We start from the raw sequence: 26547 nt of genomic DNA on the forward strand, positions 1-26547 counted from the left end.
AAAAATAACACGTTTTCCAATAAAGAGACAAGAAACTTCATGAGGTCAGCACCCCATCTACCTTATTCTCTGTTTTATCAACAGCACCTGCCATGGTGCCTAATATAAGCAAATATCCAAAATGTATTTATTGACTGACTACAAATTTAAAAATACAAATAAGTATTAATAAAAAAATACAAATAACAGGTAATCCCAATGACCACCAAAAACCATTATCACATAGTATCACTTTTCTAAACCTTTAAACATTCCTCAAAAACATGCTTTCTAACACCTGAAGAAACTTTAGTAGGGGGACAAACCATAATTCTTAACTATTCCTTTACTTTTAGATATTTTATCATTACAAAAAAATACCATGAAAGATACCCTTGGAAATACATCATTGTGCCCTTTCCCCAGCACAAATTTCTAAAATTGGAATGACTAAGTCACATGTATACCCATCAAGGTTTAAACGTGTATGTCGAATGCTGATTCTCACTAATTTATACTGCCCCTAGTACATTAGGAGTCTAGCTTTCAATAAAATTATTTCTAATATTAATTGAGCATTTACTGTATACTCAATTATTTCCTCATATAGATGATACATTAAATACTTTATAATCATTATATTCTTTAATTCCCTCAAAAATTCTGAGGTGATTACCACTATTATCCTATATCTCACAGATGACAAAAAAAAATAAGTCTTCAAGAAAATAAATGACATGCCCAAGTCCCCTTCATTAGGAAGAGGAAGAGTTAGGACACAAAGCCAGCCTGACTCTCGTAAATCCTGTCCTTCACCAATCCTGGGTATTATTGTTATACCTCTGCAAATTTGATAGGCCAAAATAGATTATTAATTAGCATTTCTGGTCATTTTGGTGTATTGCTTTTTCAGAGTGAATGGTCTGTCTCCACTGTCTTTTCTGGTATTGGTGTGCAACCCCACAGCAACTAGACGTGGAAGCTGCCACCGTACTCGTGATCCTCAAGCAAACTCCCTGAAACCTCATCTCACTCAGAATTGGAACAGACACTTCTGATCATTCCCTGCAGCCATATTTTCAGGACAGTCTTATCATTTTGTAAGTACTATGCATTTGGAGATGACCCAGCTGCTAGTTCTTTTGGTAACATTGTAAACTATTTTGATTGAATGGTCTCCTAAGTCTTTTAAGGAAACTTGATACAACTTTACTGTTTTTAACGGGTTTGACACTATTCCCTCAAATTTCAAAAAGAAAGAAAAAGAAAGAAGAAAAGGGGGAACGCACCAACTCTTCCTTGGGCTCCCTTTACCTTTGCGTAACATTAAAAATGAGACAGTACACCTGAAACGGACACAATATGGTAAGTCAACTACAGTTCATGTTTTTAAAAAATATTATAGCAGTGTAGCCAGGAGGATGGAGCAAGGACACACAATTTGCCTGGTAGTGGTGACAAGGAGCGGGTGGAGAGAGGAGGACTCTTGTTGTTTTGGTCCTTATTTTGTGCTGCCATCAGCCATTAGCCTTACAGAGTCATTTAGCTTGGAGACAGGTTCAATGTGTGGGATGGGAAACTACATGTCAAGGAACTTAATCTAGGATAAGAGAAGCCACTAATTCACGGCAGTCACGGCAGGCTCCAATGGGGCTCTGTGCTGTTGGGTCCAAGTGCTCCGTGGGGTGGGACCAAGTCAAGGTTCCATTAATGAAGCATAGATCCCAATGGCAAAGAGACTCAATTAAACAGCAGCTTGAGACTGAAGAGTAATTAAGAGCTGCTTCCTTATTCAATGTTTTATGTTCCAAATTTAGAATTAGAATGTAGGAAAAACCCTTGAGCTCCCCCTTAACAAATGCTTTGTTTGTTTTTGCTAAAGAGTTAGGGAAAGCTTCTCTCTCTGAAACCAGGTTGATTGGCCCCTAGTTCAGAGGACTCGTGCATTAAAGTTGTGTTGATCCTTTAATAATTAAGAGCAGTCTCTGGATTGTTGACCTCCAGCCTTATGTGGCTTATCAGCAGTCACAGTCGGCAGTGTCTGTGGGAAAATCAAGCCAAAGGGAGTTGAATTGTTTAGGCGGCAGCATCATTGCCAACGTTGATGAGTCCCCTGGCAAGGCTCCTTCACCTGCTTGCGAGCTGCCATTCACAAGAGCCAGGTGGCTGCTAAAGCATACACATGGGGGTTACTCTGTGCCAGTGTTCCCCCTGGGTTGCCAGAGGAATCATGTAACGCTGGGAGCTTTAGTTTATTCTGTAACCACTATCAAATCATACAGAAATTGGAGTTGAAGCTGCTTTTCATCAAATTCCAAAGGAAGTACCATTAATATGCAGCTGTGAGCAAAAGAATATGTAGTTAATCTCTTGGAAAGGCTTTATCACAAAAAGTAGCCAATTAAGATGACCTTAAAGGAGTCGTAGAAAGCGGTTCACACTCATCATTCGCGCCTCCAAAAGAGAATTTACAAAAGAACATGGCTGACAGAATGAACACTGCCAAACGCACAGTGGGGTTTTGGTTTTGTTTTTGTTTTGTTTTTTTAATCCCACTAACCTCACTGGCAGGCCAGGCAAGGAACTGTCGCCACGGCGCCCATCGGGTGTGCACTAGTGCTTCTGCTCTTCACAGAAAGGGCTCAGGGAACCACACAGCTGCCCATGTACTCAGAGAAGGATCAGCTAAAGCCCTGCTCAAGCCCTGCTCTGGGCTCTGCAGTTGACCTGGATAAATCCAGACAACCACTTCATTTTCCCTAAGGGGATAAAAGGAGACCTGCTCAGACACTGGCTGAATGCTATAGTCCACAAATATAAATGTTTTATTGGGGTCTGTGAACACAGGTGGACAGGAACACTGCACTGTTCTTTTCCAGAAGCCAGATATGGAGTAATTGGGATTTTAAAAAGAGATTAATCTAGTAAATGGGCCCAAAAGGCCAACTCATTCAAATGCCTCTCCAAAGAAAAGGTTACTATGCCCTAGATTAATATCAATTTTATCTAGCAAAGAATTTGTCAGGAAACATTATTTTTAAAAACACAATTGGTGTTATCAGTCATCTTTCCTAAGCAGAAACTGTATTTTAAGACAAAATGGAGCAGTATTTCCCTGAGAAGATACAACTTCTATAAGTTTGGATAGATTTCCATAATTGCTTGAAAATTATAAATATATCTGAGTTTAACTAGGGTAATCTTTATCCAAAATTATATCACATATAAAAACTGTGGCTAGGAGTTCCTGTCATGGCGCAGTGGCTAATGAATCCGACTAGGAACCATGAGGTTGTAGGTTCGATCCCTGCCCTTGCTCAGTGGGTTAACGATCTGGCGTTGCCGTGAGCTGTGGTGTAGGTTGCAGATGCGGCTCAGATCCTTCGTTGCTGTGGCTCTGGCGTAGGCTGATGGCTGCAGCTCCGATTCGACCCCTAGCCTGGGAACCTCCATATGCCACAGGAGCAGCCCAAGAAATGGCAAAAAGACAAAAAAAAAAAAAAAAAAAAATCCGTGGCTAAATTCTAATTACTGAGAAAAGATAATTACATGAAAAACAAATAAAGCTAATCAAAATCTTAGCAGAACTTGCTAATCAATCACTCCACTCCTATTTGGCCACCCAGTAACCCAAGAGCTGGGGAGTAGGGAGGGTGGGGCATTAATTAAAATGACACCTCTGAGAATCCCAGAGATTAACAAAGGGATGACAACATCCATGAATAATATCTGCCAAAGTGAAATCGGAGGTAAAAGTATCGATGGCGAACACACTACTTTCTAAAATATCATGAACAAGGCTAGCCATTTCCTGATGGTTCTTTAAGATGCTTCTAGTGGAGTTCCCATCGTGGTGCAGTGGTTAATGAATCCGACTAGGAACCATGAGGTTGTGGGCTCGGTCCCTGGCCTTGCGCAGTGGGTTAAGGACCCCTCGTTGCCGTGAGCTGTGGTGTAGGTTGCAGACGTGGCTCGGATGTGGCATTGCTGTGGCTCTGGTGTAGACTGGTGGCTACAGCTCCAATTAGACCCCTAGCCTGGGAACCTCCATATGCCTTAGGAGCAGCCCTAGAAAAGACAAAAAAAAAAAAAAAAAAAAAAAAGATGCTTCTAGCAAAGTTTATCTATTTATAGCTTCCAATTACCACTACACCACCCAAGTGGCTGAGACAAGGAAATATGATCTCAAATAGTTTTGCACTATTTCCTTTTGGGAGAAGAAATGGGCTTTAGTCCTCAAAATCAGCAACTTGGCTAGTTTCTCCTATTGACTCTTCCCCAGGCAACTTGAGATGCCCTCCCTCCACCCACAGGGAGAAATCTCAGCGCAGGATGCATGGACTTGCATTCTCAGCACTTCAACTGAACTCCCTTATCTTAAAAGTAAAAGGCTCTGAAAAGAGCTCATGAGCACACAATACAAACAAATCTTCAAAAGGAATAAACAGTGAGCAGCAAGGCAAAGAGGAGGTGAATTAGGATAAACAGTAGGAGGAGCAGATGGGAGAAAATAGTAACTGCACGTAAGAAAATTCATCATGGGTGCAGAAAAGCATCCAGGCAGTTGCCAGGCTCAGACTGGAAAGAGATTTACTGTAAGTAAAAGCACTGATCAGCAGGAAAATGATAGAAATGGAAAATTAAATAGGTCATTAAGGAAATTTAGTCACATCCATTTCCTGGCTATAAAGATTTTGTTTTTTAACACGCAGATATACCCCACTAAGATAATGTCAGAGGAGGCCTAGTGGACAGTCAAAATTTGACAATGGCCCAGGGGGAACAAACCCAGCTCCACTGCAGCATCTGTGGAGAGCTGGAACTCCCATCCCTGCCCAGGTGTAACTAGGAGCCTCCTTGCTCTGGTGTCAACGGAGACCAAATGGGAAATCTGGACTACCACTTCCCCTTGGCAGTAGCAAGTTCCCTCTTTTCCTGCCAGAACATAGTCAGAAAACTGCTGGCTAAAACAGATTTACATAAGATCCAGGGTCTCCTAACATAACATGAAATTGCCCAAATTTTAATTTAAAAAATCAATGGATACTAATAAGTTAAAGAGATGTTGGAATTCTCTAACAAACATTTCAAAGCAGCCATGCTAAAAATGCCTCCAAGATCAAATGTGAACACACTTGAAACAAGTGAAAAAAAAAAACACAGAAAGCCTTAGCAAGAAAAGTCTCAGAGAATTAGAAGACAATAAAGAAAAACCAAATAGAAATTTTAGAACTGAAAAACACAATAACTGAAATGAAAAGCCCAGTGGATGGATTCAATACCAAATGGAGAGGAGAGAGGAAAGAACTAGTGAACTGGAAGACATGACAATAGAAATTATTTAATCTGGACATTGGAGAAAAAACTAAAGAGAGACTCAGAACCCGAGAACTATAAGAAAATATCTTAGGAGTTCCTGTCGTGGATCAGTGGTTAACAAGCCTGACTAGCATCCATGAGGATGCAGGTTTGATCCCTGGCCTCACTCAGTGGGTTAAGGATCTGGTGTTGCTATGAGCTGTGGTGTAGATCGCAGATACAGCTCAGATCCAGTGCTGCTGTGGCTCCGGAGTAGGCCGGCAGCTACAGCTCCAATTTGACCCCTAGCCTGGGACCCTCCATATGCTGCCAGTGTGGCCCTAAAAGACCAAAGAAAAAGAAAAGAAAAAAGAAAGAAAGAAAAAAAGAAGAAAGAAAATATCTTAATATTTATGTCATTGAATCCCAAAAGGAGAAGAGCCTTCTTACTTTATCCTCATATTTCAAAACTATTTTAACTAGAGTTCCTTCACCTTTTCATACAAATGTGGGCATAATCTTATGTAGGTTTGTTACGTATGTTTGCAAAAAACTCACTGGAATTTTGATAGGCCATATATTAAATCTATATATTAATTTGGGGAGAATTGACATCTTCCAATCCATGAACATGATATATCTCCCCATTTACACTTTGATTTCTTTCTTCAATGTTGTGTAGTCTTTTTTGTACAGGTCCTCTACATATCTTGTTAACTTCATACCTAAGTATTTATTTTTTTGAGTGACTATGAATGGTACCATATTTTTAACTTAGATATCCATGTGTTCAGTCTACCTGATTTCAGGACATACTATACAGATATAGTATTCAAAACTGTATGATATTGGTGAAGGAATAAACACATAGAACAATGGAACAGAATACAGAACCCTGAAACATATCCTCACAAATAATGTCCAATTTATTTCTGACAAATGTGCAAAAGCAATTCAATGGAGAAAAGATAACTTTTTCAACAAATGGTACTGGAGCAACTGGACATAAACAGGCAAAGAAAAGAAAAACTTCAGTCTGTCTCACATTTTATACAAAAATTAGCTAAAAATGCATCACAAATTTAAATGTAAATTTATAAAACTTTTAGAAAAAGAGTTGAGAAATTCTTCAGGATCTAGGCAGAATTCTTAGACTTGACATCAAAAGCGCTATCCATAAGTAAAAATTCATAAACTGGAATGCATAAAAAATTATAAACTTTACTCTGTGAAAGTAAATCAAGAGAATCAAAAAACTAGCCATAGACTGGAGGAAAATATTTGCAAACTACATATTAGATGGAGAACTAATATCTAGACTATATAAAGAACTCTAAAAATTGTTCAACAATAAAAAGAATTAAAAATAGAGTAAGAACATGGGCCAAAGACATGAAGAGATAACTCACTGAATAAGATATAAAGATGGCAAATAAGCCTATGAAAAGATATTTAACATCATTTCCCATTAGAGAAATGCAAATTAAAACCATAATGAGATACCCCTATATACATGTCATAATGGCTAAAGTAGAAAATAATGACAACACTAAATGCTGCCAAGAAAGCTGAGAAACTGGATCACTCATACATTATTGATGGGAATGTAAAATGGTACAGCCGTTCTAGAAAATTTTGGTAGTTCCTTAAAAAAAAAAAATGCAACAACCAAAACAACCTAACAATCACATTTCTACGTATTTATTCCAGAGAATAGAATACTTACCTTTACACCAAAACCTATACACAAATGTTTATAGTATATTTATTTGTAATAGCCCAAAGCTTGGAAATGGGTGAATGGTAATGATACATCCATACCATGGCAATAAAAAGGAATAGATTGTGAACACATGCAACCACCTGGATGGATCTCCAGAGAATTACTTTGAGTGAAAAAAAGCCTATCCCAACAGGTTAGAGACTGCATGATTCCATTTATATAACATTCTTGAAATGGATAAAAATATAGAAATGAAGATTAGATTAGTTGTTTCCAGGGATTAAAAAGAGAATGAGCAGGAAGGAAGTGGATGTGGTTATAAATGAGCAACATAAGGGAGCCTGCTGGTGAAGGAAATGCTTTGCATCTTCACTGTATCAATGTCAATATCCTGTTGTAATACTGTTTTATAGTTTTGTAAGATGTTGCCATTGCGTAGAACTGCATACAGGGCACATGGGATCTCTCTGTAGTACTTATAAGTGCATGTGAATCTACAACTACCGCAAGATAATTTTTTTTTTTTTTTGTCTTTTTGTCTTTTTGCCTTTCCTAGGGCCGCTCCCGCAGCATATAGAGGTCCCCAGGCTAGGGGTCGAATCGGAGCTGCAGCCGCTGGCCTACACCAGAGTCACAGCAACGCAGGATCCAAGCCACTTCTGCAACCTATACCCCAGCTCACAGCAACGCCAGATCCTTAACGCACTGAGCAAGGCCAGGGATCGAACCCGCAACCTCATGGTTCCTAGTCAGATTCGTTAACTGCTGAGCCACAGCGGGAACTCCTAAAAATTTTAATTATAAAAAAATCTGAATATATTCTTTCCCTATGGGAAAATAAGGAGAAAGAATCAATGCAATCCATTCCGATGAAAGAAACGTTGAAATGAATTTTTCTGTAATATAAAATCATTTCAGTATTCCAGAGCAAATTTTCTAAGTTGGTCATTGCAACAAAATTATATTCATTAATACAATTAATTAAAGTGCTTGCGGTGGTCCCCTACAGTATCTATCTTGTGTAAAACTCCATTTTCAATCTTGGCATATGGTTGGTGTGTTCAATATTTGTTCACCTTTGTTAGTAAATTAATGTTTGAACTGCAATGGGAACCTAAGGATGGAGCCCTCTGTAAGCACAGTGATCCCTGATTGTTTCTTGCTTATGTGATAGAGTGATATGGTAGATTTCTTCCTGGTCACTCTGATCATCATCAGCTGGATACCAGATGCTCAATGAGAAGGAAGAAGCAGAGACAGGCACATGTCTCTCATAGGATGTGAGCCTGGTTGATGTATTGGAGGTTATGGCCATAAAGATCAGAAGGAAGGGGTAGATAGACCCAAAACTGGCAGAAAACAGAAAAGACTTAAGAAAAGGTAGAAGAGTAGTTTACATGAAGTTACAACTAGAAATAGAATTAAGAAGGTCAACCTGTGGTGAAAAAAAAGCAAATTTTCTTCAATGCCTTTTCATTCTAGTTTGCATAACCCCCTTACTTCCACTGACTGATGTATTCAGTCAAGAGGCAATTATTGAATTCTATATGCAAGGAAGGCTATGTGAGGAAAAGCTATAAGTGTGAAGGGAAGATCTCTTCCCTTGAAGAATTTATAACCTAGTGAGAATGAGAGAAATATGAAAACAGGAATGTCAGAACAAGACATAATACCAATTGACCCAAATACCAACTGAAGACCCAAATACCAATTGAAATGTAAGCAGTGTGTTCTGAGAGCTCAAGGGAATAAATAGCCCACCACTCATTGCCCACCTTATAGATGACCCACTTCTTCCCAAGGGTCTGAGTCGCCCACTCTGACTTGCTTTTCTCTAACACAGCCTACCTCAGGATTTTAGGGTTACCCAGATAAATTAACACCAGCAAAGGTATTAATGCCTGATTCTGGCTTAACCTATGATTCCTCTGGATAACTTAAATGGAAACAGACAAATCAAATCTTCAGTCACTGCATAATTGCATCACACGTGGAAGGGGAAAGGAATGGGGTGTTTGAGGATTGGAGGGGTTCTTGACCACCCTGAACCACCACCATACAGGGAGCTGCCCCCAAATCACCTTGTCCCTGAGAGGAAAGTTCTGGGTAAAGTTTAGTTCCCTAGAACAGACTCTGAATTTAATGCTGTTGTTGCACAAATATTATTAAATTAACTCTAGCTAAAAACCAGAACATATTCATTTGTCATTAGCTTGAGCCGATTGTATAATGCGACTCATTAATCTTTTTCACTGAACTAATCTTAGGTTGCAAAATAATTCCATCTCTTGGATATCAGTCCAATATTTAGGCTGTAACTAGAGCTCTAAAGACTTCCTTGATTGTGATGAGCTCTTTCCTTGCTGACATCAATTGCTACATAAGCCGTAAGATCAACACATAGCAACAGACTTGGGGCACATCTGAAAATAACACATAGGTCAAGTGCATTTATTGAATACATAATATGTGCCGCCCATGCTTACATCTCTCATTTCATTTAGCTCATACTAACTAGCTTCTGAGATAGACATTCAAGCTCCACTTTAGAGGTGCAGAAATACAAATTCAGAGAGGTTAAATGACTTTTCCAAGGTTATACCACTGAGAAGCAGTGAAGCCAGGATTTAATTCCAGGTCCGTCTGATATCAAAGCTTATTACTTTCCTTCACATCCCATTCCATGTGCAACTTGGAGCCAGAAGGACTAAATAACTATTTGTCGTATTCACTGTTCAAGATGGAACAGAAATATATGCCTTACATTTCAAAAGCTGGAAAGCTTTTCCTAAATAATAATGACTGTGAGACATGGGGATATGTAACCACAGGCTGTCTCTGAGATATTATTAGACTAGATTGGATAACTGACTGTAAGTCCTGTCTAAAAGCAGGGGCTGAGTTAGAACAGCATGCTTCTAAAGTTCATGTCTCATATCCACCTAACTATCTCGATTGACTATTGAAGACTCTAAAATCGTTAGGGTGGTACTCACTAAAATTAACTTCTATATGTTCCCAATGGCTCAAATTAATCAAAAACAGAGAAGTCATAATGAGTGTCATCCACAGCAAGTACTTAAGACTTGGTCAAACTAAGGTCACCAAACCTCTTTCTGCCTTCAAAGTAAAGAAAAAACACAGTGGGGTGGGGGTCATTACCAATACTTACTGTCTGGAAAAAGGAAGAATGGCTATCCAGGCATTCTCTCTGACAACTTCCAGCCACTCACAATCAAAACAAACAAACAAACAAACAAAAAATGATAAGGAGCTCCCTCATGGCACAGAGGATTAAGGATCCAGCCTTGACACTGCAGTGGCTCAGGTGACTGCTGTGGTGCAGGTTTGATCCCTGGCCCAGGACCTTCTACATGCCATGAACATGAGCAAAAAAAAAAAAAAAATGGTATTTTGTCCATGGCTACAATTTTCTCCATGCTCCATCCACTATGGCCTTCATACTCATTCCCTTAGTTTGAGCATCAAGTCATAAATATAACTTCATAGTACTTCATTGTGCATTTAGTCACATGTTATAATAATTCCTTAGTTTTAAACAATGTATCATTTTCACCATTAAGAAAGACAATAAGGTTTAATAGCAAAAGCCATATGCCCCAAACCGCAATGTGTCTCTTTTCTACAAGTATGAGCAGATGGCTACAGGCCTACTAGGATGATTCAGACTTAATACATGATGGTGAATCATTTCCTTAGATGAGCAGAAGGGGTTCCAACTTGAACCTAAGCTGTCATCATCCTAGGATTCAGATTTTCTTGTCATATCTGGAAAGGCCCAGCGATGGAACACCAAAGGTCCGTGGCAGTAAGACTGAAGAGATTAGTAATCAAGCACACAGGCTTGGTTCAAGGTCAGGGCCCCACACCTGGCTGGACAACTGGAGAGAAAAGAGATGTTGAGCTCAGTGGCATCACTCAGCACATCCAGCTACCCATTTCATGCAGACAGGTGTTTGCTGAGAGCCCAAGATGGCTCTCTTCTGGCCAGGTAAGAAGGTTACATGATGTTTAGAGACAGAAAATAGTCTCCCCACTTTAACAGAAAATATAGCAGGGCTTTTATGCATCTACCACAGCATCTTTGACACAGGAGAATATCAGCTGTTGCCCATGCTGAAAGGCAGCATGACCCTGGACTGGACATGGTCCTGAGTTACCTCCCTAGCATCTTGGTGGATGTCAGAGAGCCGGCATCAAGTCACCATGGAGGATGCCCAGAAGCAGAGGGGGAGATGTCAAGCTCTGTAAGGAACTTACGAGGACCATGCTTGGAAATCCTCCAAGATGCCCCTGGGGGTTTCCTGAGATATTTAAGCTAAGAAATTAGGGATCTTATAATACTTGATGTGTACAGGGAAGAGGAACATCACTGGCTACTGATATTATCACCTTCATTTTAACCACTTAGGTTGCCTAGGAAACCTAGATTACAACATGCTGTGCTAAAACCTGGGATAATGGAAAAATACAACTTCACCCAGACCTTGGAGAAAGGGGAAGGCTGTAGGGAGCATGACCAGCTGTGAGTTCAAGAATTAGTTATTCCAGTAGCTTCTCAGCATGAGCTAAATCACATTAAACAATTAGCGGTGTTTTGTTTCCCCTTTACCAAAAAACAAAATTTCAACTGTATGTTAGATGGTATTGGATTTGTTTTCATTTTTTGTCAAAATACCATATTCCCCTCAAAAGATCTTATGAACCATTCTCCTTCCTATTGCCATTCTAGAAATGTCACCAAAATGAATGGTGCAATGTTTGGTGTATATATCTCCATCTTCATATCTCATAAACATCTCAGACAGAATGCATCTAAGCAGATCTCATTATCTTTTTATAAAACTCTACTCCTCCCCCTGCAGCTTCTATCCCAGTAAGTGACCTTTCTATATATGTCGGTTACCAATTAAAAATCTAATTCCAGATGGAATACCTACCCTCCCTCTAAATGAATTTAAAATACAGCTATAAATTCAATTAAAATATTGGAAACCCCAATATTATAAAGATAAAAATTCAATCAAAATTTAATCTCTCATTTCAATGAAGTTCCAATAAAATTCAACCAATATGCTGATGAAACCTGACAAGCTGATTCTAAAATTCAAAGGAAAAGGAAAATGTGGAATAATCACCAAGAAAACTTTAGGAAAAAGGAAATGAGGGAAGACTTGACCTACTATATAGCAAAACCATACTATTAGGCTGAAGTCCTCACAGTTGTGTGATGGAAACACAAGAATAAACGAATGGAGTTCAGAAACAGGTTCATCCATATAGATGAAGAAGACAGATTGATGGGAAAAGGATGGACTGACTCTTGAGTAAACAGTATTGATACAACTGGCTGAGCTTTTTTAAAAGATTAATAATTTATAAATGATTATTTACCCAAATTATACAAGTCAACAAATTCCAGATGGATTAGAGATGTAACTATAAATACATAAAGACAGAACATGGATAAAACTTGAAAACGTTATGCTAAGTGAAAGAAGGCAGTCACAAAAGACCACATCTCATGTAACCCCATTTATATGTGTCCAGAACAGGCAAAACTATAGAAACAAAAACTGGTTGCCTAGGGTAAGGAGGTAAGGGCATGTTGAAGGGAAATGGGAAGTTACCACAATGGGTATGGGGGTTTTTTTTGGGGGGGGGCTGATGAAAATATTCTAAAGTTGATTGTGGTGAAGGTTGCACAATTCTGTGAATATACTACAAAGTATTGGAGAACCAAGAACTGATTTAAATAGGAGAATGATATGATACATGATATATATCTCAATAAAGCTATTAAAAATAGATAAAGCTGGAGTTCCTGTTGTGGCTCAGTGGTAACAAGACTGACTAGTATCATGAGGATGTGGATTCAATCCCTGGCCCTGCTCAGTGGGTTAAGGCTCTGGCGTTGCCATGGTCTGTGTTGTAGGTCACAGATGCAGCTCAGATCCTGAGTTGCTATGGCATAGGCCAGCAGCTGCAGCTCTGATTCAATCCCTAGCCTGGGAATTTCCTCACCTTCCCCCAAAAGAATGCAGATAAATATCTGCTAATATCAACAAATGTATGGAGAAAGAATCATAGATAATACAAGTACATAAAAATATGGAATAATAAAATAAATGCTGATGGAAGCAGAGATGAATAATAAAATGAATGCTGTCGGAAGGACTATTAGGTTCATTTCAACAAAAGCACTAAGTACACAAATAATATCTTAGGAAAGAGAATTTAACATGCATGCTTTTGTAACTAATTCACAAGTATTCCTTTGTGCTCATCTCATCCCAGGGTAGGTAAAAACCATTCATAGGAAAGATGCCCTGTTGCTATAGTGGTGACTTTGGGGGACACTGAAGAATAGCAGTGACAGAAAGGGAAAGAGAATCCAAGGTTCTCTGACCCATGTTCTGCTTACCTCATGGTCAGTAGGCAACTGTCTTGAGTAACAGTGGTGGTTACCACGTGGATACCCGTAACTTATATCCTGCTTGAAAGAATAACTCAGGCCAATGTGTCACAAGTCCACAAGGAAGGAGTTCCCGTCGTGGCACAGTGGTTAACGAATCCAACTAGGAACCATGAGGTTGCGGGTTCAGTCCCTGGCCTTGCTCAGTGGGTTAATGATCCGGCGTTGCCGTGAGCTGTGGTGTAGGTTGCAGACGCGGCTGGGATCCCACATTGCTGTGGCTCTGGCATAGGCTGGTGGCTACAGCTCCGATTCGACCCCTAGCCTGGGAACCTCCATATGCTGCGAGAGCGGCCCAAGAAAATGGCAAAAAGACAAAAAAAAAAAAAAAAGTCCACAAGGAAATATAGAATATTAACAACAATGGTTATTTGATATTATCATAAATATACATAGTTAAATATATTTAATACATAATAAAAAACATTTTTCAATAGAATGAAGGTAAAAGAGATTTACCATTCATTGAGCATCAACTATGTCCTGGATACTTCATGGTCATAATTTCATTGACTATACATATCATTATTGCAGTTTCATCAACCCACCTTACAGACAAGGAGACTGAAGACCAGATAAATGAGTCACAGAAGTCAAAAAGGCAGAGACAGAAAAAGAACTTAGGTCAATCTGGCTCTAGAATTCATGGTCTTTTCATGCCACGGCATCACTTCCCTAGGTCAGGCCTGATTTTCCCACTGAATAGACATACTTAATGATATCAGTCTACTTATAGGCTACTACGCTAAAACCACTCGCTGGGGTCCATCTGATAGAATCCTTGGTTGAAAAGAGGGAAGAGAATAGACGTGGCAGTTTGATGCTATGTACCCCTTACAACACCACTAGGAAGCTCATGCAATTATTTCTCATTACCTGGCTTTCTTTTCGGAGGTGCAGTTTTTATGAGTAACAAAAATATCCTCATAAAGAAATACCTTGAAGTGAGTAATTACTGAAACAACATATGCCTTAGAAGCCATATCTTAGGGCACTGGGCAGGACATGCATCCTCTTGCAGAGGGCCCTCAAAAACCTCCTTCATAAGGCCCAGATGTTAAAATAAAGGAGTTCCGAGACAGCTCCAGCCTAATAATCTGTTTTAAAGCTCATGACCACCCTGCAAATTAATGATATTATCCTCATCTTAGAGATGAGGAAAGGGAGGCTCAGGGAAGCAGAACAGCGCAAGGTCTGATGTCAGAAATGCTCTTACTTACCAGTGAGGGAGACAAGGCACCTGCCTCAGCTTGGGTCCATCCTATGACATCTGCAACTCTTGTGCTGCTGATGGATGTGCCACTAGTAGGGTCTGACAGTTGGAGGATAAGCATTGATTAGATTTGCCTTACAGGAAGAGGTATGTGTCTGTTGACTTGGAAGGAAGGCAGATGGTAGGGAGAATGGATGATGATGATGGCGTGAGTAGAGTCTGTCATTTTCCAAATGGTTGCTGCCAAGAAGAGAAAAGCAGCTGATGAAAATCATGTGTTTCAAAGTAAGGAGACTGAGAAATACTTCTTTTGTTTTAAAGACATTGTTTGTCTTATTTGCAAGGGAAAAATCACTTTTTCAGAAAGAATAATTCCAAGAGGCACTGTGTAATAAGCCACATTTTATAGTTAAGTAGCTTACAAGGTCAGTAAAAGACAAAAGAAGCAAGATTCACAAATGTCTTATTCAAAACAAAAGTTATTCAAAGGCACAGAATTATAGTAAGATACGATAGTGCAAACTATGTTGATCCTGCAATTTTGGCAAAAAAAAAAAAAATTAAGACTAGCAAAACAGTAAAAAGGAAAAGAGAAAGATTTCAAAATATTAACACTGAGCGCTCCCTTCCAAATGACCCCAGTGAAGATGACCCCACAGTGAAGCTCAAAATTATCAAGCCCCTGGGAGTTCCCCGGTGGTCTAGCAGTTAGGACTCTGTGCTTTCACCACTGAGGCCAGGGTTCAATGGCCTGGGAACCAAGGTCCCAAATCAGACCTCTGCACGCTGCCGCCAAAACAAACAAACAAATAAGACTCAGCCACATTTGCAGAGATTCTAATGAGACTTTTAGTTCCCTAATCCTGATCATGAGCAGAGAAACAAGGGCTACCAGACATGAGAAAATTCTCTAATGTGGGAGACAGAAATCAGAAAAAAAACGGGGCGGGGGGGGGGGGAGAAAAAAGCAATCTGGAGGAAACTGAAGCAATGCAAGGAGAGGAATGCTTTAAAAACAACTGTAACTAGGGAGTTCCCATTGTGGTGCAGCAGAAATGAATCCAACTAGTATCCATGAGGATGTCGTTTGATCCCCTCCCTCGCTCAGTGGATTAAAGATCCAGCATTGCCATGAGCTGTGGTGTTGGTTGCAGATGTGGCTTGGATCCCGCATGGCTGTGGCTGTGGGCTGGCAGCTGCAGGTCCAATTCAACCCCTAGCCTGGGAACTTCCATATGCTGTGGGTGTGGCCCTAAAAAGAAAAACAAAAAACAAAAAACCTGTAGCTAGTATCCTCAGAGGCACAAGAAAAGTATTGTATTCCAGAAGCAAGAACAGAGTCCTCCCAAAAAGAGCATTCAGAAAACAAAAAGTGTTCTTAAAATTTTTTAAAATGATAACATAAATGAAAATTTTAATATAAGAGAAGACCCAGAAAACTGGGGGAAAAGATAAATGGAAGGACAGTTAAAGAAAGAAGAAAATTTAACAACAATGTCAGGAAGTCTCACATCAGAATTATCAGATTACCAGAAAGAATTGAGAAAACAGAGGAGAAGAAATCATAAGCAAAATATCCTAGAACTAAAAGACATCAGTTTCCCAATTAAAAGGCCCACTAAGTACCCAAGAGAGTGGAAGGATCAGAGCTACTGTAAAGCACATCAATTCAGAATACATAGACACCTCAGACCTCAGAGGCCAATAAAGCAAGTCACTTGAAATTTTTGGTTTCCCAGTGCATCTAAAAGTTACATTACCCAATAGTGTAGTCTAATAAAAGAACCGATAGAATTAGGGGAAACTGTAGGGAGGAGGGATAAATTAGGAGCAAAGGAATAACACATACACACTATGATATATAAAAATAGATAATTACCAAGAACCTACTGTTAGCAGAGGGAAATCTCCTCAATAGTATGTAATAACCTGTATGGGAAAAGAGAGTGGATATATGTATATTTATAACTGTTTCACTTTACCATACACCTGAAGCTAATACAACATTGTTAAGTCAACTATACTCCAATAATTAAAAAAAAAAAACAACCTGATAGATTAGCTGTTCTGATTGACTTTGTAGAAAATTTTACTACAAGTCCATCAGAAGAAATGGAAATAATTAAAAATAAATATAAAGAAAACTCAGCAAATGAAAAAACAGGCATCCTCTAATTTTATGAAAAATATAAAGGAAGGAAGGAAAAATAACCATATACACAGACAGATGTGCTCAGTTAAAAAGAATATTAGAATCATCTTCATACTAATTTAACCAAAATTGTAGTAGAACTATATTGGAAAAATAAGAAAAGAGCAACAAAACGATGGTAGAATAAAGAGGTAACTATATCTTTCATGATAAGAATTTAACAGGTAATGCCTAAAATGGACAAACTGGAGTTTCTCAGTGGCCTAGCAGTTAAGGATTCAGCATTGTCACTGCTGCGGCTCAGGTTTGATCCCTTGTGATTGTCATGGGCCTGGCCAAAAAAATAAATAAATAAAATAGACAAATCAAGAGATAGCAATATATTCATAGTTTTTAGAGCTTTGGAGATAAAAACTCAGAGGAGCTTTAAAAGAATTAAAAGTTGTTCCCTCTGGGGACCAGAGGAAGTAAGATGGGGTGAGTCAGGAAACAGTTAAATTTTGTAATAAATCTTTTACTACTCTTCGCCATTTAAACTTCATGCATGTAAAGCTTTGATTTAAAATCTTAATTTAAAAATGTAAATAAAAGAAAAATGCTGAACTTTCAATATAAACAGGTAGGCTCTCAAGCGATTAATTTGAATATTAAAAAGAGAATGTGATATTATTTGAACCCCTACCTGGGGTTCCAGTTACACCTGGAATAACCCAGTTCTTTTCACTTTAAATATTTCCACTTGCATTTCTGTGGCACTTTAATCTTTTAAAATTGTTTATGGGAGTTCCCGTCGTGGCGCAGTGGTTAACGAATCCGACTAGGAACCATGAGGTTGCGGGTTCGGTCCCTGCCCTTGCTCAGTGGGTTAACGATCCGGCGTTGCCATGAGCTGTGGTGTAGGTTGCAGACACGGCTCGGATCCCGCGTTGCTGTGGCTCTGGCGTAGGCCGGTGGCTACAGCTCCGATTCAACCCCTAGCCTGGGAACCTCCATATGCCGCGGGAGCGGCCCAAGAAATAGCAACAATAACAACAACAACAACAACAACAACAAAAGACAAAAGACAAAAAAATAAATAAATAAATAAAAATAAATAAATAAAATTGTTTATGGAGTCAGTGATCCAATCTTCTCCAGGATCCAGAATTTTATCCACAGGCAGAACAGGATCTCTTACTTGCTGACATTATTTCTCTGAAACACAGCACTATAGCCCTGATCACCCTCTCCCAGGACAGAAGACTCTTCACTGTATATGTAACCTGCACTGCCTGGAATAATCAAAGCCCCTCAGAATTGTACAGTACTTTACAGTTCTCATAGTGTGTTCTCATGTTTTTATTTGATCCTGCAACTCCTCTGAAAGGTAGGCCAGACAGAAGCTCAGAAAGTTTAAGTGACTTCCCAAAGGTCACTCAGCTGGTAACAGCAAAACCACAAATAGATCTGTCCACCTACCCTGCTGTACAGCAGTCTTGTTTTCACTTTCCATAAAGTTTAATAAGCTCCAATTGCTGGCAGCCAAATGACCAGATGGTGGAAAAAGAAAGAGGGTGTGAATGAATTTACTTCTTAAAAGTCGAGTCACTGTGTCCAGACCCAGACTTAGAACAAACTGCCCTCTGCTCAGATCAACCCCAGAACCTGTCTTACAAACAGCACGAATTTGGAGTCTTAGGACTTTTCCACATTCAAGGTTCTCTTTAAAAATCAGAAATGTCCCTGAAAAAGAGAGTAAGTACCTTATCTCTTGTCCTTAGGCAGACTGGTGGGCAGTCAGCTGAAAATAAGCCTGAGATAGTAGAAGATGGTTAAGGGAGGAAGAAAGAGGCACTAATTTATCCTAATTCCATATTGTTCCCAGGGTTAACCTTGGCCGTCCTAGCCAGAATTATTTTAAAAGACTTCTTTAGCAGGAATGTCGAGAGGGGCCAACTCTGGTTTTGTGACTATATAGAGTGATTGGACAACAACAACAACCGCCAAAACCCCAAAGCCCCCATGCAGTTCAAGTCACTTAGAAATATCTAGGATGAACTGCCATTACAAGTGTTAACTTGACTGTCAATTTAAAAGCAGTTGGATGTTTCATCTCATTCATCAGGAACAAGATTTTTCTCCCTATTTTTAGCAAAAATTGCAAGCTGGGCTCATGCAGCCTCTGCTAAACAGAATACAAACCAGGATTTCTTGCATCTCCTCAGTGTGTGGGGAGCATGACAAGGCTCAAGGAAAGGGACAGAACACAAAACAAGCCGTGATTCTCACTTGCAGATAACTAAACAAGTCCAACTGAACCCTGGCTTCTGAACTGGTTAATAGTACTCTACATTTTTTTTTAATTTTTAATGAGTATTACATATACATTTAAATGTATGGCCTATTAGAATCCTTTTGTGCTAGCACTATGTATACTGAGTAGCAAATTCCATGCCGATTTAAATATAAAGGATAATTGTAAGATACCTCAACCACGGATTTTGCTATTCTTCACATATTTTAAAGGCATAATACACAGAGGTTACATAACTGCCTTTACGGAAAGCCCTGAATTCAGAGCTGTTTTCGAAGCCTGTTTGCAGCCGAGTGTTTACTAAATCAAGCACTAAAAACTAGATTTACACTGGTTGTTCGAAGCTGAAAGCCAGCTGCAGCTGCCATTAGAGCAATTCAATTTCTTTTTTATAAAGCACAAGTAAGGCTCAATTTACTAAAGTTTTATTTCCTTTTTATGCATCCCATATGCTAGGGGAAAAAATTAAGTTTATGAGATTAAAAATGAGTTTTATGCTAAATGTTTACAAAGTTTCAGCTGGTTGCATTTGCAAGCCCTCCAACCCACCAAATTCAGCTTCTGGGTTTTTTTTCTTTTCTTTTCTTTTCTTTTCTTTTCCATTCCACCATTCCAACAAAAGAAGGTCTTTGTGTTTGTAAAATTGCCCATGGCCCCTTCTCTGGTCTTATCTACTCTGCCTTCCTCTTTAACATCATAGGATTGCATCACAGTTAAGATAGACAAATAAGTTCCTCCCCAATGTTAAAGTCATTAGAAGGAATGTTCTTGTAGGGACTCCACTGCTTTTTTAAATGGTTCCTTTTTTCCCTCCATTCCCTGTCTTGATTTATCTTGTCTGGTGATGTTTTTCATCTCTGCGATCTTCTCTGAAAAAGCAATATAACATTTACATGATAGGAAGAAACATCTAGATGGCTAACTGCTGCTGAATTTGGAAAAGAGCGCATTTCATCACCTAATTACAAATTATAGTAGCCTAGAAAAGGATGAGTGTTGCACTTCTTTGCTGCAAAATTAATGGGCACAGAAAACTATTTTTTTAAACTGTGCATCTATTATTCAGAAGACCCCCTGATAGCCATTATTAATAGATTTCACTATACAAACTCTTCCTTCTTCTTGGAAATACTTTGGCCTTTCTTAGGATTGTCTTTTTAAATTCCTCCAGTTCAGATGAAGCTCCTGGAGAACCTGTCATCTTTAGAAACAGTCATTGAAAAAGGGTAGAAAAATACAAAAAGATAAAAAGACTTCTGGACATAAGGCCTGTGAAGTCATCCAAATCATCTATGGAATGAATCCATTTCCATTTGGTAACTCATTCTGCCCCCACTCACCTGTCAAAAAGTCAAGTTCTGAGCCTTCCTAGCAGCAGTAGGAGACTCTAGAGTCTTAAAGTATGAGATTGGGAAAAGGGAAGAGAAAAAAATCAATATGGAGACATCAGAGTAGATGACAGACGGCAAGGGTCCTGCGAGAACAAGTTGTCAGGCTGGTTAGGGGAGCTCACGTCCATCCAAGCATGTCACAGAAGGTTCTATAAAGGGTTTTCAGCTGGGCAGAGCTCATGGAACCTCCAGCACTGAGATTCTTGAGCGAAGAAAAGAAAGGAAGGTTATCTCCCACACTTTGTCCTACATGAGGGAAGAGTTGACATGGACTAACTTAAGCCAGAAACATGAGCTAGGGGTCAGTAGACTGGTACTCTCTAGGGGTGTGAATTAAATAATCTCATCCTAACAGGCAACTTTTGGCAAATAGGATGGCTTATGTGACAAAGAATGAGAACATCAACCACATAGAAATGAACAGTCCTCACATAAGGCTCAAAATTGAAAGATGCCTACAGTACATACTTCAGTCTCAACCTGCAGCCTATAGTAACAAAGATGGAGCACAGGGGAGGTGACCTTGGGCCCTTGGTTGAAAGTGCTTCTAGCAGAAAAAGTGAGCACCTGGGACTTGGCCAGGAGAGGGACTTGAAGGCTGGGGTTTCCTTGGTTTTACAGGAAAAGGCTTAGACCATACATTGCTTTTTATTAGCATGTTAACTGTCCCCCACACTGTTTTAATTGTACCCCCTTCAAACTATTACAGCTTAGAAAATGAGGGTCACACCAACAAACCATCAACAATACCCTTGATTTTGGGATCCTCACTCTCAGAGGAGACAGGGCATGTAGTTATGATACCAACAGAAACAGTCATGATGTAATTGGTAACGTGTTACCCACGATTCAGCAGAAAGTTGTGGAGACAGAGGGACCCACATAGGCAGGAGTGGTCAGAGAAGTTTCTCCAGAAGGGATGAGCCTTGAAGGATATCCAGGATTTGGAAAGGAGATCAAAGGTAATTCAGACCTAAGGAGGGATATAAGATCTAGCATTTGGTGGAAGTATGAGAATAGAACATTTATAGAAAGGGGGACAGCAGTGAGGAAGCTGACGGGGCACAGGGCTAGGAGAGTTGCAGAAGATAACATATGAAAAAGGGATTGGACTCAGGACTTGGAGGATTGTCAACAACAGACTGAAGAGGAGTGACAACCCTTTGAAGGTTATGAGAAGAAAAATGGAAAAGCACCTTAGAGACAGTGCCCTGGTGATAGGGCAGCAGGCTAGAGTGGAAGGGAATGAAGAGACATCACTGAGGGCACAGCAATAATGATCCAAGCATGACATAATGAAGCACAAGTGGGAAATTGGAAGCCACAGGGAGAAATATGTCGGGGTATTTACTCTCCCCACATCCCACCCCATGCCATCTCACACCTCACCACGGTTCAGTAATGGCTGCATTCCTCTAGGAACTGGTGGACAGTCCCACTTCATTCCATACAGCTTTCTCTGGATTCCCATACATGTGGACTCCATCTAAGACTAGGGATGGTAAGAGCACCCCAATGGTGTTAGCGCGTGGAAGCTTCCCCATCCCTTTATAGCTTCCTTAATTATATCTCCATGGCTCTCTCTCTCTCTCTTTTTTTTTCCATGGGCCATTTGTACCTCTGCAGATCCTGACAGATGTGAGCACCAAAAACATTTTGAAAGAAAAGCCAAGAAGTCATGAATTGGACTAGAAGAAAGAGGAAAGCTGATGAAAACACTTTTGAGTGTGGGGACTGAGAAAACTTAGCATAGAAATATAGAGCAGTGATTAGGAATAAAGACTTTTGGAACAATACTACCTGGGGAAGCTTGGTTCCTCCACTTTGCAGTTGGGTGATGTCATTTTGGGGGTATATAGCTTCACATCTCTAGGCCCAAGTTCCTTCATCTGTAAAATAAAGATAATTTTTTAAGGATTGAATGAGTTAATACATATAAAGTGTTTAGAATGGTGCTAAGCTTCATGTACTTGCTGCATAAATGTTTCTTATTATCACAGGAATTCACATGGAAAATATTGATTATGAACTAAACCTTATACACGTTGAGCCTAAAGGTGAAAGTAGAACACTTACATGGAAATTTCCAGGAAGCACCTGGAAATAAATACTGACATTTGGATAAGAGGAAATTACTAAGGTATAGACAGATAAACTCTAAAGTAGGTGACCTTTTCAAAAGGAAGAACACATCAAAAGAACAGCAGAGTTCTGAAAAATAAGCTCTAGAGAAACATTCAGTGAGGAGGAAGATGAGAGATGACAAAAAGAATAGGAAAAAAGAAGGAAAAGAGCTGGATCTCATGGTAATAGAAAAAGATAAAAGAGCCAGAAACAATGAAAATGACAAATGCCTTCGAACTTCGCAGAGATTATCTGGGTCTTCAAGAGATGAAATTGAGGAAGTGGAGTAGAAGTTGGCATGGAAGAAAGACTTAGATCTTAGAGGAAAAAAAGAAAAAAAAAAAAAACTAGAGGGAATAGGTTTAGCCAACAGTAGATCCTGGATGCAGTAGACATGGGCATATTTAAATGGAAAGTGGAAGAAATGAAAAAAAAAGAAAAAGTGAAAATTCTAGGGAAAGAAAAAACAAGTAAGGTTGTTGCAAAATGCTTCTGTGAAAAGATGAGAGGCTAGGAATAGAAAACGAATCAGAATTTCTTTGGAAAAGAGAAATCAAAATTCCAAGTGTTTGCAGGGTTTTCCTACCCTGGTGGATTTTTTTAAAATTTATCTATAACAAAGCTTGGCTACTAAGATTTTAATTTTTTTCTTTGGCTATACCCATGGCATGTGGAAGTTCCCAGGCCAGTGACCCAAGCCACTGCAGTGACAATATTGAATCCTTAACCTATTGCACACCAAGAGATTTTAATGATTATGGTCCAGCTATGAGTCTGAGCAATTTTAAAACAAAACCAAAAAATGGCAACCTAAACTCTTTTATTGCAAAACAACGTTGTGGCTAAAACCATGTTCTCTGGAGTAAGACTGGCTGAGTTTATATACCCAAACTTGTCACTTGATAGCTACATGCTTTGGGCAAATTACTTTATCTTTCTATACCTAAATTTCCACATTTCTAAAATGAAGATCATAGTAGTACAGGCTTCAATGGGCTGCTGTGAGGAATAAATGAGATAACACAAATTAATTATTTAGAACAATGCCTGGGACAGAGTAGATTCAATAATCCTTGGTTATTATTCACACATTCCACCTTGTACAATAATTGTATCTTAATTCTTTCTCCTCAGGGCAGTTCTTTGATTGCTTTCAACTCAAAGAGAACATCACTGTAGAAAAATCCCTCGATAACCATGCCCCAGGATAATGTCAATTCAGACATAATGCAGTTGGATATTGGTGAGCATCTTCATCTGTGCTCAACCTCACTTTGTGAGTGGGATGGGGCAGGCAAAGCTCTCATTTTCTGGAGGGGAGACATGTGATGAGGGGGCAAGACTGGGTAGAGAAACCGTAGGCAACTCTGTCACAGAAATAGGGGTATGAAGGTAAGTTCCCCACATTCCCAGTAATCGCTCAGCTCCAGTTTCCCCCACACTGGGCTGAAGGAATGGGCATCAAGTGACCCAGGGATTTCTGGAAACCCTGCTGCTGTCCTGAAAGTCCAGCCGGACCCAAGACCCAGAATCATTCCCCTTGATACTTAACCAGAGTGGCACCAAATTGCACGTGGGACCAGGAAGGATTTAAATGATGTGGTCAACCAGCTGGACAGGCTCACCTCGTGACTTGATGTATCCTGTAATAATGTGGACTCCATATTTACAATATCAGAACTTGTGTAGCCTCATTTATCAAGTTACAGTGGGATTTTCCTGTACTTCAGCTGTCTTCATAAAATTGTTCTAGGCTGATTAGTAGCCTCTTAAACCTGTTAGTTTTTCTATCTGCCATGGCCAAACTGTAATTTTCTTGAGGGCAGGGTTCATTTTAATCAAGTCGTGGTTTCCTTCCCCAATCTCCCGCTACATCCAGCACAATGTAGTAAGAAAACAGTTACCATGGCAACACAAAAAAAGGGGCCTCAAGGAGCTAAGGAAGGCTTTAGCCTCAATTCTACCATTCCATAATCTCCATACTTCCATCAACCCCTCCCCACACCTCTTTTCAAACGAATTTTGCTCCACTTTTTCATAGAAATTCTGGAGCAGCTTCTGTGTTGGTGCTAAATAAATGTTGCCAAAATTTTCTGATTTGACCAGTAAGATGCATCCATTTTTACATCCCTCAAGTGTGTCTCTAGCTCCCCTTTGTGGAGAATAATGACCAGGGTATCTCCAACAGCTAATCCAGCTGGGTCAGAGTCCCAGGAGGGAAGTGAGAGAGATCCTGAGACTAATTTACTTGACCGACAAGGAAAGGCAAATGCTGTTTTGATAGCTAATTGCTAACTACTATCAAGAGAGAAACAGCCTAAATGGGGTGGGGAGGAATAAACAAGCAAGAAACAGACTAAAAACATGTACCTGGCCAACTCCTTTGATTTGAGAGCATAAAAATCCAAATTGTATCCACCCTTTGTTTGAGTCCTCATAAGATCTTACACAGCTCATTTTCTCACTTGTGTCTAGAAAAGCTTTTTCCAGACTCTTTTGGACAATCAAAGGCTTGCAAGGTTGCCCATACAGAACCTGCCAGTGTTTGTCACAACTGCTTAAAAGTTCATAATGGAGCAGAGTCTCCACCCAGGAGTAAGTCTACCAGAAAGAAAGGACTGCCTGGGAGTTCCCATCGTGGTGCAGTGGTTAACGAATCTGACTAGGAACCATGAGGTTGCAGGTTCGATCCCTGGCCTTGCTCAGTGGGTTAACGATCTGGCGTTGCCGTGAGCTGGGGTGTAGGTTGCAGATGCGGCTTGGATCTGGCGTTGCTGTGGCTCTGGCGTAGACTGGCAGCTACAGCTCCAATTAGACCCCTAGCCTGGGAACCTCCATATGCCACAGGAGCGGCCCAAGAAATGGCAAAAAGACAAAAAAAAAAAAAAAAAAAAAAAGAAAGAAAGGACTGCCTCCCTCCCTCCCCAACCCAGCTTATGTCAGTTTAGGTTCCCATCTTTCATTTCTCTCACCCACCAATCTGTTCTGCCAGAAGTGGGTGGATAATGGCAGGAGGCTCCTCCTTTGCAGCCTTTTTTATTGATACTCATATAGCACTGCCATCTTCGTATTTCTTATTGATTGTTTAAGAACTGATGCTGCCCAGGGCGTAAACTCCAAACAGGGCAATTACTAAACGGTTCATGGTTTTATCTCTGAACATTTCAGTTGAAGAAAAGACTCTATTTGTTTATTCATTCAATATCCAGGTGCTAGTTTTAGCTTTCAGGAGTTTATAGAACATTTGGGAAGACAGAGAAGTAAGCACCGAGTTGGAAGGTTAGGAAAGGTTTCTTAAGGAGTGTGTGACTGTGCTGAATAATGGAATTGCACAGGCGAGAATGATGGGGACGGTACTCACAGGAGGAGCTGACTGCACAGAGAGGCAGAAAGGAGCACAGCACATTCAGGGAGCACACTATGCAGCTAGAAAGTAGAGTGGTAGGTAAAGACTGGCTAACGATCACGTTGGAGAGGGAGGGAGCGCCACACAGGAGAACTTAACAGTTCTTTGGCAAGGGAAGTCATGATAGGTTTTTAAAACAACCTTATAAGATTCTCACATTTAAAAAGCTAGCTCCAGGAGTTCCCTGGTGGCTCGGTGGGTTGTCACTGCTATGGCTCAGGTCACTGCTGTGGCACAGATTCAATCCCTGGCCTGAGAACTTCTGCATGCTGGGGACAGGGCCTAAATAAATATAAATAAAAATTAAAAGCTAGCTCCATAAAGAAGGATGATATTCAGTGGTGGATAACTCAAGGCTGGGAGAAAGTTAAGAGGCTGTTAAAATAAGCCACATGAGAAATAATTACATATTGACTAAGAATGTTGTGATAAAGATGGAAAGAAGGAACATATATTCAAGTAATAAACAGCT

General features: G+C 39.8%; 1 non-coding gene across 4 annotated transcripts in view; it reads right to left on the bottom strand.

The window, feature by feature from the left end:
• The window catches only part of LOC100738624 (uncharacterized), a 116255-nt gene that overhangs the window by 31993 nt on the left and 57715 nt on the right, over window positions 1–26547 (bottom strand). For 2 of the 4 annotated variants that reach the window (XR_014818028.1, XR_014818030.1), the window contains 5 exons: window positions 22346–22434; window positions 18604–18653; window positions 18320–18375; window positions 16589–16638; window positions 14717–14949 (listed from right to left, as the gene is read on the bottom strand). This is a non-coding gene — a transcript (uncharacterized LOC100738624). The remainder of the gene's footprint in view (window positions 1–14716; window positions 14950–16588; window positions 16639–18319; window positions 18376–18603; window positions 18654–22345; window positions 22435–26547) is intronic. The other 2 variants (XR_014818029.1, XR_014818027.1) reach the window with 1 other exon arrangement.

Source organism: Sus scrofa, chromosome 10 (assembly GCF_054392235.1).
Source record: "Sus scrofa isolate SSC_HxYL_T2T_F1_AM1 chromosome 10, Sscrofa_HxYL_maternal_Yorkshire_Landrace_v2.0, whole genome shotgun sequence".
NCBI classification, from domain to species: Eukaryota; Metazoa; Chordata; class Mammalia; order Artiodactyla; family Suidae; genus Sus; species Sus scrofa.